The sequence below is a fragment of the Zootoca vivipara genome, chromosome 5 (assembly GCF_963506605.1).
Source record: "Zootoca vivipara chromosome 5, rZooViv1.1, whole genome shotgun sequence".
NCBI classification, from domain to species: domain Eukaryota; kingdom Metazoa; phylum Chordata; class Lepidosauria; order Squamata; family Lacertidae; genus Zootoca; species Zootoca vivipara.
The window spans coordinates 3,955,725-3,969,422 of NC_083280.1; positions in this window are offsets into that span (position 1 = coordinate 3,955,725).

Genomic DNA, 13,698 nt, shown 5'->3' on the forward strand with positions numbered 1-13,698 from the left:
TTCATCTGGCCTTGACCGCCGACTTTGACCTGCATTGCCTACCTCGGCTTCATCTGGCCCTGACTGCTGGCTTGACCTAGATTGCCTACCTCGGCTTCATCTGGCCCTGACTGCTGACTTTGACCTGGATTGCCTACCTCGGCTTCATCTGGCCCTGACCGCCGCCTTTGACCTGGATTGCCTACCTCGGCTTCACCAGGCCCTGACTGCTGCCTTTGACCTGGATTGCGTACCTCGGCTTCACCTGGCCCTGACTGCTGACTTTGACCTGGATTGCCTACCTCGGCTTCATCTGGCCCTGACTGCTGGCTTGACCTAGATTGCCTACCTCGGATTCATCTGGCCTTGACTGCTGACTTTGACCTGGATTGCCTACCTCGGCTTCATCTGGCCTTGACTGCCGACTTTCACCTGCATTGCCTACCTCGGCTTCATCTGGCCCTGACCGCCGACTTTGACCTGGATTGCATTTCTCGGCTTCATCCGGCCCTTAATGCTGACTTTGACCTGGATTGCCTACCTCGGATTCATCCGGCCCTGACTGCTGACTTTGACCTGGATTGCGTACCTCGGCTTCACCTGGCCCTGACTGCTGGCTTGACCTGGATTGCCTACCTCGGCTTCATCTGGCCCTGACTGCTGACTTTGACCTGGATTGCGTACCTCGGCTTCATCTGACCCTGACTGCGGACTTTGACCTGGATTGCGTACCTCGGCTTCATCTGACCCTGACTGCGGACTTTGACCTGGATTGCGTACCTCGGCTTCACCTGGCCCTGACTGCTGACTTTGACCTGGATTGCCCACCTCGGATTCATCTGGCCCTGACTGCCTACTTTGACCTGGATTGCCTACCTCGGCTTCATCTGGCCCTGACTGCCTACTTTGACCTGGATTGCCTACCTCGGCTTCACCTGGCCATGACTGCTGCCTTTGACCTGGATTGCGTACCTCGGCTTAATCTGGCCCTGACTGCTGGCTTGACCTGGATTGCGTACCTCGGCTTCATCTGGCCCTGACTGCCAACTTTGACCTGGATTGCCTACCTCGGCTTCGTCTGGCCCTGACTGCTGACTTTGACCTGGATTGCCTACCTCGGCTTCATCCGGCCCTTAATGCTGACTTTGACCTGGATTGCGTACCTCGGCTTCATCTGGCCCTGACTGCTGACTTTGACCTGGATTGCGTACCTCGGCTTCACCTGGCCCTGACTGCTGGCTTGACCTGGATTGCCTACCTCAGCTGCGTCTGGCCCTAACTGCTGCTCTTCAGCGCACTGACTTGTCTGCGTCCTAAGACTCTGACACAAATACTGAGAAAAAACAAGATTGAATTCAAATGCGAATTCCCGGAAAGAGTCTCATTCTACTATTTCTCATAAAGAAATTTATGAGAAGATACAAAGAGCTAGGCAAGGAAGAAGACCCAGCAGCAGCCACCCCAAACCTAGAAGAAGATAATAAAGATAATAAGGAGGAAGAAGAAGATGTTTAAAGATTTTTTCTCTTTTCTTTTAACAAAAATTCAAGGAAACCAAGATGGCATTAAAATTGTGGACATTAAAACATTAATGGTTTAAACAATAAAAATAAAAGAAATAAAATTGGGCATGTTTTGTTGAAAAAGAATTTGGACATTATCTGTTTACAAGAGACTCATGTAGCTAGAAAACATAGAAGAATTTTGGTTAATAAAACACTAGTGAATGAATTTATATCTTCAGATAGGAGTAAGAAGAGGGGGGTGGTTTTGTATATAAAACAAAAATTTGAAGCATGGGAAATCCAGAGGAGGGCAACCGAAATAGTCAAAGGCCTGGAAACGATGCCTTATGTGAGGAAGAGCTTAGGGAGCTGGGTATGTTTAGCCTGGAGAAGAGAAGGTTAAGGGGTAATATGATAGCCATGTTCAAATATATTAAAGGATGTTGTGACGACCCGTGTCCCACTCTCTCTTACTATCACTGCGACACAGGAATCCAGAGGGGAAAACACCCACCCTCTTCTCCTGACGCCTCAAAAATATAAACCCCTTTTACTAATGGGTTTCTTAGTAAGGAGAGCCTTCCAGCTTGCGTGGCCTGGTACCTTAAGAAACTCTAGGCTGTCCCCCAGGAATAACCTCTTGCCTCCAGTAAAGGGTCTCCCTCAGTTGGATTCCCCCACTGTAGAAGTTTGCCCTATGCACTCTGGCAACTTCTTGGCACCTCAGGTTACCCTTCTAAGCCTCCTCCGTGTAACTTCAGGACACAAACCACCACCTCCCTGCCTGAGGTGAGTTTTGCCCTCTCTTGAGTCACCACGGCTGTGAGTCCTGGTACCTCGCTGGAAAAATACAGACGGACCTCTTGTTGGCAAAAACAGAGATGAAGTTTTATTGTGTTAAAAACATAAGTGATTCTTTAACGTGTCATTTATTAATTAGCTTTGTTCCAGTTGTACAAAATAAACTCAGTCAAACATTTAACTTTAAGTTTTCCTAGCCTCTTAACTGTCTTCATACAAGCCACCACATAAAACCACACCACACCTTCCTCCCTCTCCCTCCTCACTGACCAAACCGACACTCCCTCCTTTCAAACCGGGCCCAGTCCCCGCCCCCATCAGAGTTCTAAGTCAGTCAGGCTGGAGGTGGGTTAACTCTTTGCCAGCCGGGCAGAAATAAACATTTTAAAAGTGCTTCAATTTGTCACAGATGTCATATAGAGGAGGGAGAAAGATTGTTTTCTGCTGCTCGAGAGAAGTGGACACGCAGCAATGGATTCAAACTACAAGAAAGAAGATTCCACCTAAACATTAGGAAGAACTTCCTGGCAGTAAGAGCTGTTCGGCAGTGGAATTTGCTACCAAGGAGTGTGGTGGAGTCTCCTTCTTTGGAGGTCTTTAAGCAGAGGCTTGACAGGCATATGTCAGGAATGCTTTGATGGTGTTTCCTGCTTGGCAGGGGGTTGGACTGGATGGCCCTTGCGGTCTCTTCCAACTCTATGATTCTATGAAATCTTCAAGGAAAGGAAGGTAAGGTGATTGCAGTACAAGTCACGTGGCTTGTTAATTGTCGGAATTTATGTACCAAACGGCTGTAAGACTGAATTTTACAAACCTTTAGAAGAGAAATTGTTTGACTATGTTGATCAAAAAATATATATAATGGGGGACATGAATTGGGTAGTCTTGTTAGAAATGGACAGATTAAGGGAAAAAATGAGATCAAAAGAAGGAAATTTACCCAAAACTTTATTCTCCTTAGTAGAAAGTTGTAATCTGGTAGATGTTTGGAGATGAAGACACCCATTAGAAAAACAATTTGCAGTACTCACTTTTCAGAGCCAAATCAATCAGCAGCAAGAACAGACTATGTTTGGACATCCAGCGAACTAGTACATCAGGGAAGAGCCAGAATGCGCTGCTTCGTCAGTAGCAGGGGAGGGTTCTGAGGGCCAGCTAGTATGTAATAAAGTCTGTCAATATCATGCTGAGTGTACTGGAGCGTTACTGTGAAGAGGGAACATCACACCTTGACAGCATTCCGGAAGTCTCTCTTCCTCTTCGCAACGGCAGAGCAGAGGTGAGCCATGCAGCAGCCCAAGACGAAGAAGGACATGCAAAGACTTCTGGGTTTTAGCAATTATTACTGTAAATTTGTGCCCAGTTACTCACAAATAATTGCACCTATCACAGATTGCTTGCGAGGCAAGAAACCTTTCATTTGGACCTTAGAGGCGCAAGCAACTTTTTAAAGGCTGAAGGTTTTTGCCTCAAAGGAGTATCTGATACATGTGGAACCACAAAGGGCCAGAACCACAAAAGATAGAAACTGTGGAATTGTGCATCTTTTTTGCAAAGGGGGAAAGCTCCATTTTTTAGGATCAGCTCAAAGTTGCTTAGTTTCCTTGCAAAGGGGGGGGGAATCCTGTTTTTATGGGGTTCAACTCACAGTTCTGCAGCTTCTCTAGGAAAGGGACCCATTTCTACAGTTTCCAGACAGATAATCTAATCAGCCAGTCACATGTCTCCCTCTGCAGACAACAATTGAGGCCTAGGCAAGGGGCCGGGAAGGGAGCTAGCTCTCTTATCTCCCTCCCCGATCTCTTGCAATCAGCTGCTGAGTGGGTTCCTTTCAATGCGCTCATTCCCTCTTGTTAGCCTTTAGCTCTTTCTTTTTTCTTTTTTAAAAAAGCACGATCTGCCTTTAGCCCCATGGCAATTCAGCTCCAGGGACCATGCATTTGCTCCATAAGACGCAGACATTTCTTCTTACTTCTTAGGAGGGAAAAGGTGCGTCTTATGGAACAAAAAATACGGTAAATCAGAGGCAGGTCAGGTGGGAATAATTCTTTGCCAGGTTCAGCTTTAAGATAGAGTATGCAGGTGACTTTGGCAGGGAGAGCACATGGAATAATCCTGACCAAGCTTATGAGGAGGCGTGTAGTGGTGAAAGGGGATTCCCTACTGAGGGGTACAGAAGCAGTGATCTGTGGGCCTGATAAGACGTCTCGAGAGGTGTGCTGTCTCCCTGGAGCCAAGATCCAAGATGTAACAGAACAGGTGAAAGGAATCATAAATCCCACCGACAAATACCCCTTCCTTTTGGTCCACGTGGGAACCAATGACACTGCAAGCCATAGCCTTCAGAAGATCAAAAGTGATTATGAGGCTCTGGGCAAGAAGTTGAAGCAATTAAATGCACAAATTGTCATCTCATCTGTCCTCCCACTTGAACAACGTGGCCCAGGGAGAGAGGGGAAAATAGGGGAAGTGGAACAACTGGCTTCGCAAATTGTGCAAGCTGGAACGGTTTGGATTCTTAGATCACGGTCTGCAGTTTCTTGAAGATGGACTTCTGGCAAGTGATGGGCTGCACCTCACAAAAGTTGGGAGGAATGTTTTTGCCATGACTCAAAAACCTCATCAGGAGGGCTTTAAACTGACTTATGTGTGTGTGGGGGGGGGGGGAGAGAGTGGTCCTGAAGGTAGGAGTCTACCAAGTGCTGAAGATGATCATCCAAATGTCAAGGACCAAATGGAGCAAACAGCACACAGACTTAGTGGTGGGAGGAAAAAATCCTTAAATAAGAGACATGGGGGAATGATCAATGGTCTTCAATGTCTGTATACTAATGCACAGAGCATAGGAAAGAAACAAGATGAACTTGAGCTCTTGGTACAGCAAACTAAATACGACATAATAGGCATCACTGAAACCTGGTGGGATGAGTCTCATGATTGGAATGTAGTAATAGAAGGATACAATCTATTTAAGAGAAATAGACCAAACAGGAAAGGAGGAGGAGTAGCGTTATATGTCAGGGATGTGTATACCTGTGAAGAGATCCAGGATTTAAAACTTCAAAGCCATATTGAGAGTATCTGGGTCAAAATTAAGGGAGAGGAAAATAACAGTGATCTCATTGTGGGAGTTTACTATAGATCCCCAAGCCAAACTGAGGACACAGATGATGCCTTCCTGAAACAGATGGCCAAGCATTCAAAAGGAAGTGAGATAGTAGTAATGGGGGATTCCAACTATCCTGATATTTGTTGGATGTCAAACTCAGCCAAGAGTATAAGGTCAAAGAGATTCCTCACTGGCCTTGCAGACAACTTCATTGTCCAGAAAGTGGGAGAAGCAACAAGAGGATCAGTCATTTTAGACTTCCGGTTTCCCGCGGATCAGCTTCGGACGCGCCGGCGGGTCGCTCTTCGCTAGCGCACTCGAAAAGGGCGGACAGGGGGGGCATTGGGCTTCAAAGCCCCCCTCCAAAAAGGTCGTGGAGGGTTTCCAGACCTAACTGATCGGCAGCAGCGTCGGGGAAGCTCCGGCACCAAGCGGACAAGCGCGGTGGAGAGGAACCTCCCCGGGACGCCTACCTTAAGATCCCGCCCCAGCCGAGAAAGCCAGGAAAACCCGAAGCAAGCAAGCGGTGAAACCTCCAAGGGAATTACCCGACCTAAGGTAATACGCAGCTCTCCCAAGCCCGGAGGTCTTTTGAAAGACCGAGGGAAGCGGTGAATTATAGGGAGAAAGAGAAGGTCGGCAAGCTAATTTAATGGCGGTGCACGAAATCACCTCTGCAGCGTTCCGCTTTGCTTAAAAACCAACTCAACAACATCAAAGATTGCAAGAAAACAGTTACTCTTTTCGCTCTTTGGGCTGCCTGAAGAACGGTAGACACATTTGTAGCAGTAATCCCTGAGAATTTGTAGCAGTCAACGGAGGGTAAGGACAAAGCGGGATAACAACATTGTAGCAGTAATTCCTGAGAAAGGTATTATCTTTCTTTTCACTGGAGTTCTGTCGGATGGGATGGACTTAAAATGACTGAACTGTAAAAGATACTACTCCCCTCCAAAGCCTACCATGACTGAAACATATGAGATTGAATCGTATTGAAAATAATTTTGGGGAGGAATTTCTGGCACTTAAGAAGGAATTTGGAGGAACAGTTATGAGAAGAGCTTAAAAGATTCTTGAACCTTTTCCTTTTCTTGAACTTTTCCTTGTTATTGGCTAAACAGGATATCATATTGGCAAGTGACTTTATCTGAACTGCTGAGTCACAGCGGGAACAAGAAAAAATCTTTGCTCAGGACAACGCTATTTAGAAAGAGCGCCACCTCTAGGAAGATGGTAATAAGGCATCCAATAACCTAAAATTTATATAACTCACAGCCATAGCCTCCACCCAGAGAATAAACAAAAACTTTTCTTGGAGCAGTTTGCTGGGTGAGCAAGAGGACAAGAGGAGCAGCCAACAGTCAAGGAAGTTAAAGACTTCTGTTAACAGCGGATATATTGTGACTAATTATTTTTTGGTTAGCTCTTTGTTTTAAGCATTGCCAAACCAAAAAGACTGCATTGTGAACACACACACACCCTGATTTTGACTTCACATTCCTCTTTCTTCTCTTTTCTTTTTTGTTGCCGGTTTATATATATATACACAAGGAGTGTTGGGGAGATATGGGATCCCAAAGAGAGGGGGTCAACAAAAAATTGGCAACTTCTGCATTAACAGGGAACGTTGGCAACCAAGCTAGAAGAGGGTCAGGAGCAGATATGGATGCAAATTTGGACGTGAAAGAATTAATTTTAAGTTTAAAAAGGGACATTGTCGATATGAAAAAAGATGTAAATGGAAAATTGGATAGTTTTGGGGAAAAGATAGACGGGAATGCTAAGATTGTAACAGAATTAAGTGAGAAGATGAATGAATTGGGGGAAAAAATGCAGAGCTTACGACAATAGTGCAAGATCTAAAAGGCAAGACTATAAGCTTAGAAGAGTCAGTGAGGAAATTACAGAATGAAAACAGGGAATTGAAGAGGGAGGGGGAACGGGTAAGGAAGGAGATGGCTGAAATGAAACAAACACATGAGGCTGTGATGGACGCAGTCTCTATGATTGAGATGCATAGAAGAGAGAACACCTTGAGATTAAGAGCTATACCAGAGAAACCGGATGAGCAAATTGGAAAGAAAGTGACTTTAGAGCTTGCCAAATGGTTAGAAATTAGCGAACATGAAATGGAACAGCATATAGACAGGACTTTTAGAATAAGATCAAAGGTTGCAAAGGAAAATAATTGGCCGGGGGATTGTTTGGTAACCTTCAAAACGTTAGATATTAGAGATAAAGTCCTGCAAATGAGTAACAAAAAAAGATTACAAATTGATGAGAGCGATGTAATTATTCATAAATATATACCTTCCAGATTCTTGAAAAAACGGGAAAAATTCAAGCCATACGTAGAAGCACTGAGAGGGAAAACGATAACCCATCGATGGGAATATCCAGAGGGGTTTTCGTTTTTCTTTAAAGGTAAAAGACGAAAGTTCATGGTGCCAGAAGACGCAGCGAAATATTGGAGAAAATATGCGAAACAATTAGGAAAAGTGAGAAGGGCAAGTGGAGGAGGGGAGGATTCGGATTCTGATACCCAGTAGAAGTGGAAGAGAGCTAGAGAGGTGGATTTTTGTGTTTTAAGTCTTTATTATTGTAATCATTCAACCAGGAGTTGAAACTGGTATATTTTCATTTGGTTCTGATTTGTAGTTTGGTGAATCGTTCTTCTTTATTTTAAACTATTATCTTTCTTCATAATAAAGTGAATAAAAGCAATCGGGGAAAAAAAAGGGGGGAATATAATATTAAAAATATAAAAAATAAAAATAAAAATAATAGAGGAATGAACCTTAAATTTTTGACTTGGAATGTGAATGGACTGAATGAAAAGACAAAAAGAAATAAGGTAGAACATGAACTAATTAGGCAAAAAATCGATGTGATCTGTCTTCAGGAAACCCACGTAATGCAGAAACATATAAGAGTGCTCTCCAACAAAAAATTAGGGCAGGAATTTATTTCTGCTCATAATACTAAGAAAAAAGGGGGTGTGGTGATCTATGCCAAAAATTATTTGGAACCCAAATTGTTATTTAAAGATTTGGAAGGGAGGATAGTAATCATTGAAATCACATCACAAGGAGAAAAGATCGTAATAATTGGAATATACGCACCAAACAAGAGACAAAAGAAATTTTACCAAAAATTGGAGAAAAAACTAATAGAATACGTGGCAGAGAAGACAATCTTGTTGGGAGATTTAAATGGGGTTATCGCACCTGATATAGACAGATCACATAAAAAGAATGGCAAGAGCTCTAAGCAAAGTAAATTACCGGTTATATTTTCCCAAGCGATGGAAACATTACATATGAAGGACGCATGGAGAACAAAACATCCAATGAAAAGAGAGTACACACACTTTTCCGAGCCGAATAAGACCTCAGGCAGGATCGATGCCATTTGGATTCCTAATGAACTGACAGTAAGTATCGCTAAAGCCGAAATTCAGCCCAGAACCTTATCGGATCATAACCCTGTACTTGTTTGGATAAATAAAGGAATGTCTGGATTTAAAAGATGGAAAGTAAATGAATCCCTAATGTATGATGAGGTAATAATTGAGAAAGCTAAAGAGACTCTTCAAGAATTCTTTAAATTTAATTTGCATAAAGAAACCCCTATCACGACAGTATGGGATGCCGGAAAGGCAGTGATAAGAGGATTCTTTATCAATCAGAGCGCAATTCAAAAGAAAGAAAAGGAAAAAAAGATACAAAAACTCAGGGATGAAATAAGGAAATATGAAGTGGACCTCGATAAAGACCCAAAGAATGAAAAAATTAAACAAAATGTAAAAATACTACAGACACAGTACTCAATGATTTTAGAAGAAGACATCCAGTGGAAAATAAAAATGTTGAGGCAAAAGAATTTCGAACAAGCCAATAAGCCAGGCAAGTTACTTGCCTGGCAATTAAAAAACAGACAAAATGAGAGAGTTATAAATAAAATGAAACAGGGAGATAATTACACTTCTAACCCAAAAGAGATTGAAAAGATTTTCTTGGACTTCTATCGGGAATTATATAGTGAAGGTAAAGAAACTGATGAAGAAGTAAAAGGATATCTGGAAAAAAATAATTTGGGGAAAATTCCCAAGGAGTATATTAAAGATCTTAACGCACGGATCACTACATTTGAAATTAGCCAAGCTATAAAAAAAGCTAAATTAGGGAAGAGTCCAGGTCCTGACGGGCTATCGGCAATATATTATAAAAGGCTTGAGGAAACCGTTACAGATCCATTAAAGGAGATAATGAATAACGTATTAGAAAATGGTGAAATGCCTCTAACATGGGGAGAAAGTTATTTAACTCTAATTCCCAAACAGGGAACAGACTTATCTCTACCATCAAACTTCAGACCAATTTCGTTACTTAATAACGATTACAAGTTGTTTGCTTCCATTTTAGCTGACCGTTTAAAGAATGTACTAACAACAATAATTCATGAGGACCAGGCGGGCTTTCTCCCTAAACGATTAATGCAACATAACATCAGAAATATTATTAATATTATCAAATATTTAGATATGAAAATTGACAAGCCAGGAGTCCTAATAGCGGTCGACGCCGAAAAGGCGTTCGACCAAATCTCTTGGAAATTTATGAGGGCCACTATGGAGCAAATGGAGTTTGGGAAGCTCTTTTGTAACGGAATTAGAGCAATATACACCACACAAAGGACAAGATTATTGGTAAATAATAATATCTCTAACGAGTGTGATATACATAAAGGGACCAGACAGGGTTGCCCCCTGTCCCCTCTAATTTTTATTCTAGTGATGGAAATACTAAATAACAAAATCAGAGAAGAAAAGGAAATAACAGGAGTAACACTCGGTAGGAGGACGTACAAACTACGCGCCTATGCGGACGATCTGATAGTCACGACGGAGAACCCAAAGGAAAGCATAAGGAAAATGTTAGAAATAATAGAGGAATTCGGCAAGGTGGCGGGGTACAAATTAAATAACACCAAAACTAAAATGCTGGCTAAAAACTTATCAATGGATGAGAAAATTGAAATTGAACGGTTAACTCAACTAAAGTTTTGTGGCAAAATCAAATACTTAGGAATCTGGATATCTCCAAAAAATATTAATTTATATCAAGACAACTATACCAAAGTATGGGAAGAAATTAAAAGAAATTTGATAAATTGGAACAAACTGATATTATCATTTCTGGGACGGATTTCGGTAATAAAAATGAGCATATTACCAAAACTGATTTTTCTGTTTCAAAACATCCCAATAATACGCAATACAGGATGTATAAAAGAATGGCAGAAGGAAATTTCCAGATTCATTTGGCACGGAGCAAGGCTGAGAATAAAGCACAAGTTGCTTATAGACAGAAAAGAGAGGGGAGGATTCGGTCTCCCCGATCTGAATTTATATTATGAAGCGGCCTGCTTCACGTGGTTAAAAGACTGGTTTCTGCTCCAGAGAACCAGTCAGCTGGATTTAGAAGGATTTGATTTAAGGTTCGGCTGGCACGCATATGTACATTATGACAAGACTAAGGTACACAAAGGGTTTAGTAACCACATAATAAGAGGTTCCCTTTATAAAGTGTGGGTGGAATATAAAAATCTTTTGGAGCCAAAAACTCCTTTATGGATTTCGCCGGTGGAAGCCAAGGCGGTGAGGAAAAAAACTAATAAGGACAAATGGGCTACATATAGATCACTGCTGATAAAGGAGGACGAACAATTTAAATTAAAAGGATATGATGAAGTTAAAAATGAATTAGTAAGTTGGTTAGATTACCATCAATTAAATGAAGCTTTTAAGGAGGACAAAAAAATAGGATTCAATTCAGAAATGTCCAGATTAGAAAAAGATCTGATGAATAGTAATAATAAGACAATATCTAAAATGTATCACCTCCTGCTTGAGCTGGAAGTAATGGACGAAGCAGTGAAAGAAGTCATGATAAAATGGGCCCAGGACTTTGGCTATGCAATTATGATGGAGGAATGGGAAAAGCTGTGGGAACACAATATGAAATTTACGGTATCATATACGATTAAAGAAAATATGTATAAAATGTTATACCGGTGGTATCTTACGCCCTCCAGACTGTCTAGAATGTATAAAAGCATTGCAAATGTATGTTGGAGATGTGGAGAGGCAAAAGGAGATATGATACATATGTGGTGGACCTGCCGCAAAATTAAAGTGTTTTGGAATCAGATATATGAGGAGCTGAAAAAAATGCTTAAGATCAACTTCACAAAAAAGCCAGAGGCTTTTCTCCTCGGAATCCTGAACACAGATCTGCCAGTAAAATACAGAGAGCATTTCCTGTATGCGACGGCGGCAGCCCGCCTGCTGATAGCTGCCAACTGGAAAGGAGATAAAATCCCCACAGTTGGCGAGTGGCAAGTTAAGCTATTGGGTTTTATGGAAATGGCTCAGCTAACTGATAGTTTAAAGGGAAAATCCAAACAGGCATTTATGGAAAAGTGGGAAAAATTTAGGAATTATATGCAAGAAATTGATAATAGGAAAGGAATCTTCATGGCAGTTTTGAATTGATGGGCATATAACAAACACTCAGACAAATTGGTAGAATAAGCTTTATTATGTACAAAAAAATAATAAGATTATGATGAGGAATGTCAGTACATAAAGAATATAAAGGAGACAAGTTGCAGATGGTGATGGGAAGTCAATGGCAGAATTTTGATGTATTAGATACTTAGATGATGAAATGATAATGTTTTTTATTTTATTTCATTTTTTCTTTTCTTTTTTCCTCTCTTCTTTTTTTTTCTTCTGTAAATTTTCTGTAAGACATTACTTTTCAATAAAGTTTGATTATGCAAAAAAAAAAAAGAGGATCAGTCATTTTAGATCTGATCCTACTATAGCAGTCAAGTACAACCTTTTCTTGTTGCCTGGAATGGACCCCCAGGGGAATGTGGCTCCAGACAGGGAGGACTTCTTGTGCATGACCTCCCCCTGTATGTGACCAGGTAGGTGGGCATGTCCCTAGCTAACCCAATAAAAGGGCTGGCCACCCAACCATCTCTCTCTTGGACCCTTACGCTCCTCCTCTTTTCCTCTTGGGCTCTCCTGGCTCTTAGCCAGCACATGGCTCAACCTTCACATAGGATGGAGCCCACAAGCAGAAAGGCTGATGTAGCTCACACTTCTTTGCACTGTAACTGTGGGAGTCTACTCATGAGTATAGGAAAAGGGGAAAAGAAAGACAGACAAAGAGAGCTTTTGACCAGCAAGAAGCCCTGAGAGAGAGAACAAGAATGAAGTCCTCTCCTCCCCCTGCAGGCTATTTTTATTATAATCAAGGTGGCAATCCAAAATTAAATACTACAAAGCATGTGAACAGAGGCAGGAAATTGTAAAGCAGTAAAACACACAGGAACCTGTGAAAGATAGCAGATCTACGTCAAAGGCACTTTGGATCTTTATGGTAGGAAGGATGTTGCCAAAGAGGAATGCAGGATGCCCTTTTGGCCAGATCTGTACTAAACAGATTACAATAAATCCCTGGGATGCTACATGTAACCACAATATTATTGCTGTCCCCTGAATGAGAGTAAAATGTTGTTCTTACTTTTCAAGAAGACTGTGTTGTGTTATTCCCCCCACAACCAGCCTTCTGACCCAAAAGGCAGGACTTCTGGCAAAGAAGAGGGGGGGGGGCTGCTGCATCTGAGAAATGGAGCCAAGGACGCACAGCGGTGTTATATTTCCCCTCCCAACCACTAGAAACAACTGTCATTTTAAAATACTGAGGAGAAGCCTGGTGCTCCAGACCACCCTTTCCCCTCCAGCTGGGTCCTTCCCTCTAATCTAGCTCCATATTTCCTCCACTGACTGGCAGCAGCTCTCCCAAATTTCAGACAGGGGACTGAAACTTGCATGTTCTGAATGCAAAGCAGCTGCTCTAGCTTCACACAAACACACAACACACACACACACACACACACACACACACACATATGCACAGCAAGGGAGCTGACAAATGGGGACCCGTTATTTAGTTCACAAAATTTATACACTGTTTTTGTTTTCTAAAAACAACAACATCAACATCAAAGCAGTTACGAAAAGATAAAACAGGAAAATCAGGCAGACACACAACAAGTTAAAATGGATTAACATTCACACCAGCATTTCTTAACATTCAGGCTGGCTGGCCTAGACAAGGATGATTTTAGCAGGTGCTCAGAAGAGTGCAGCAAAGGCACCTGCTTGATCTCAAGAGGCAGGGAGTTCCACAGGGCAGGTGCTGCCACACCAACAGATCAAGATCTTGC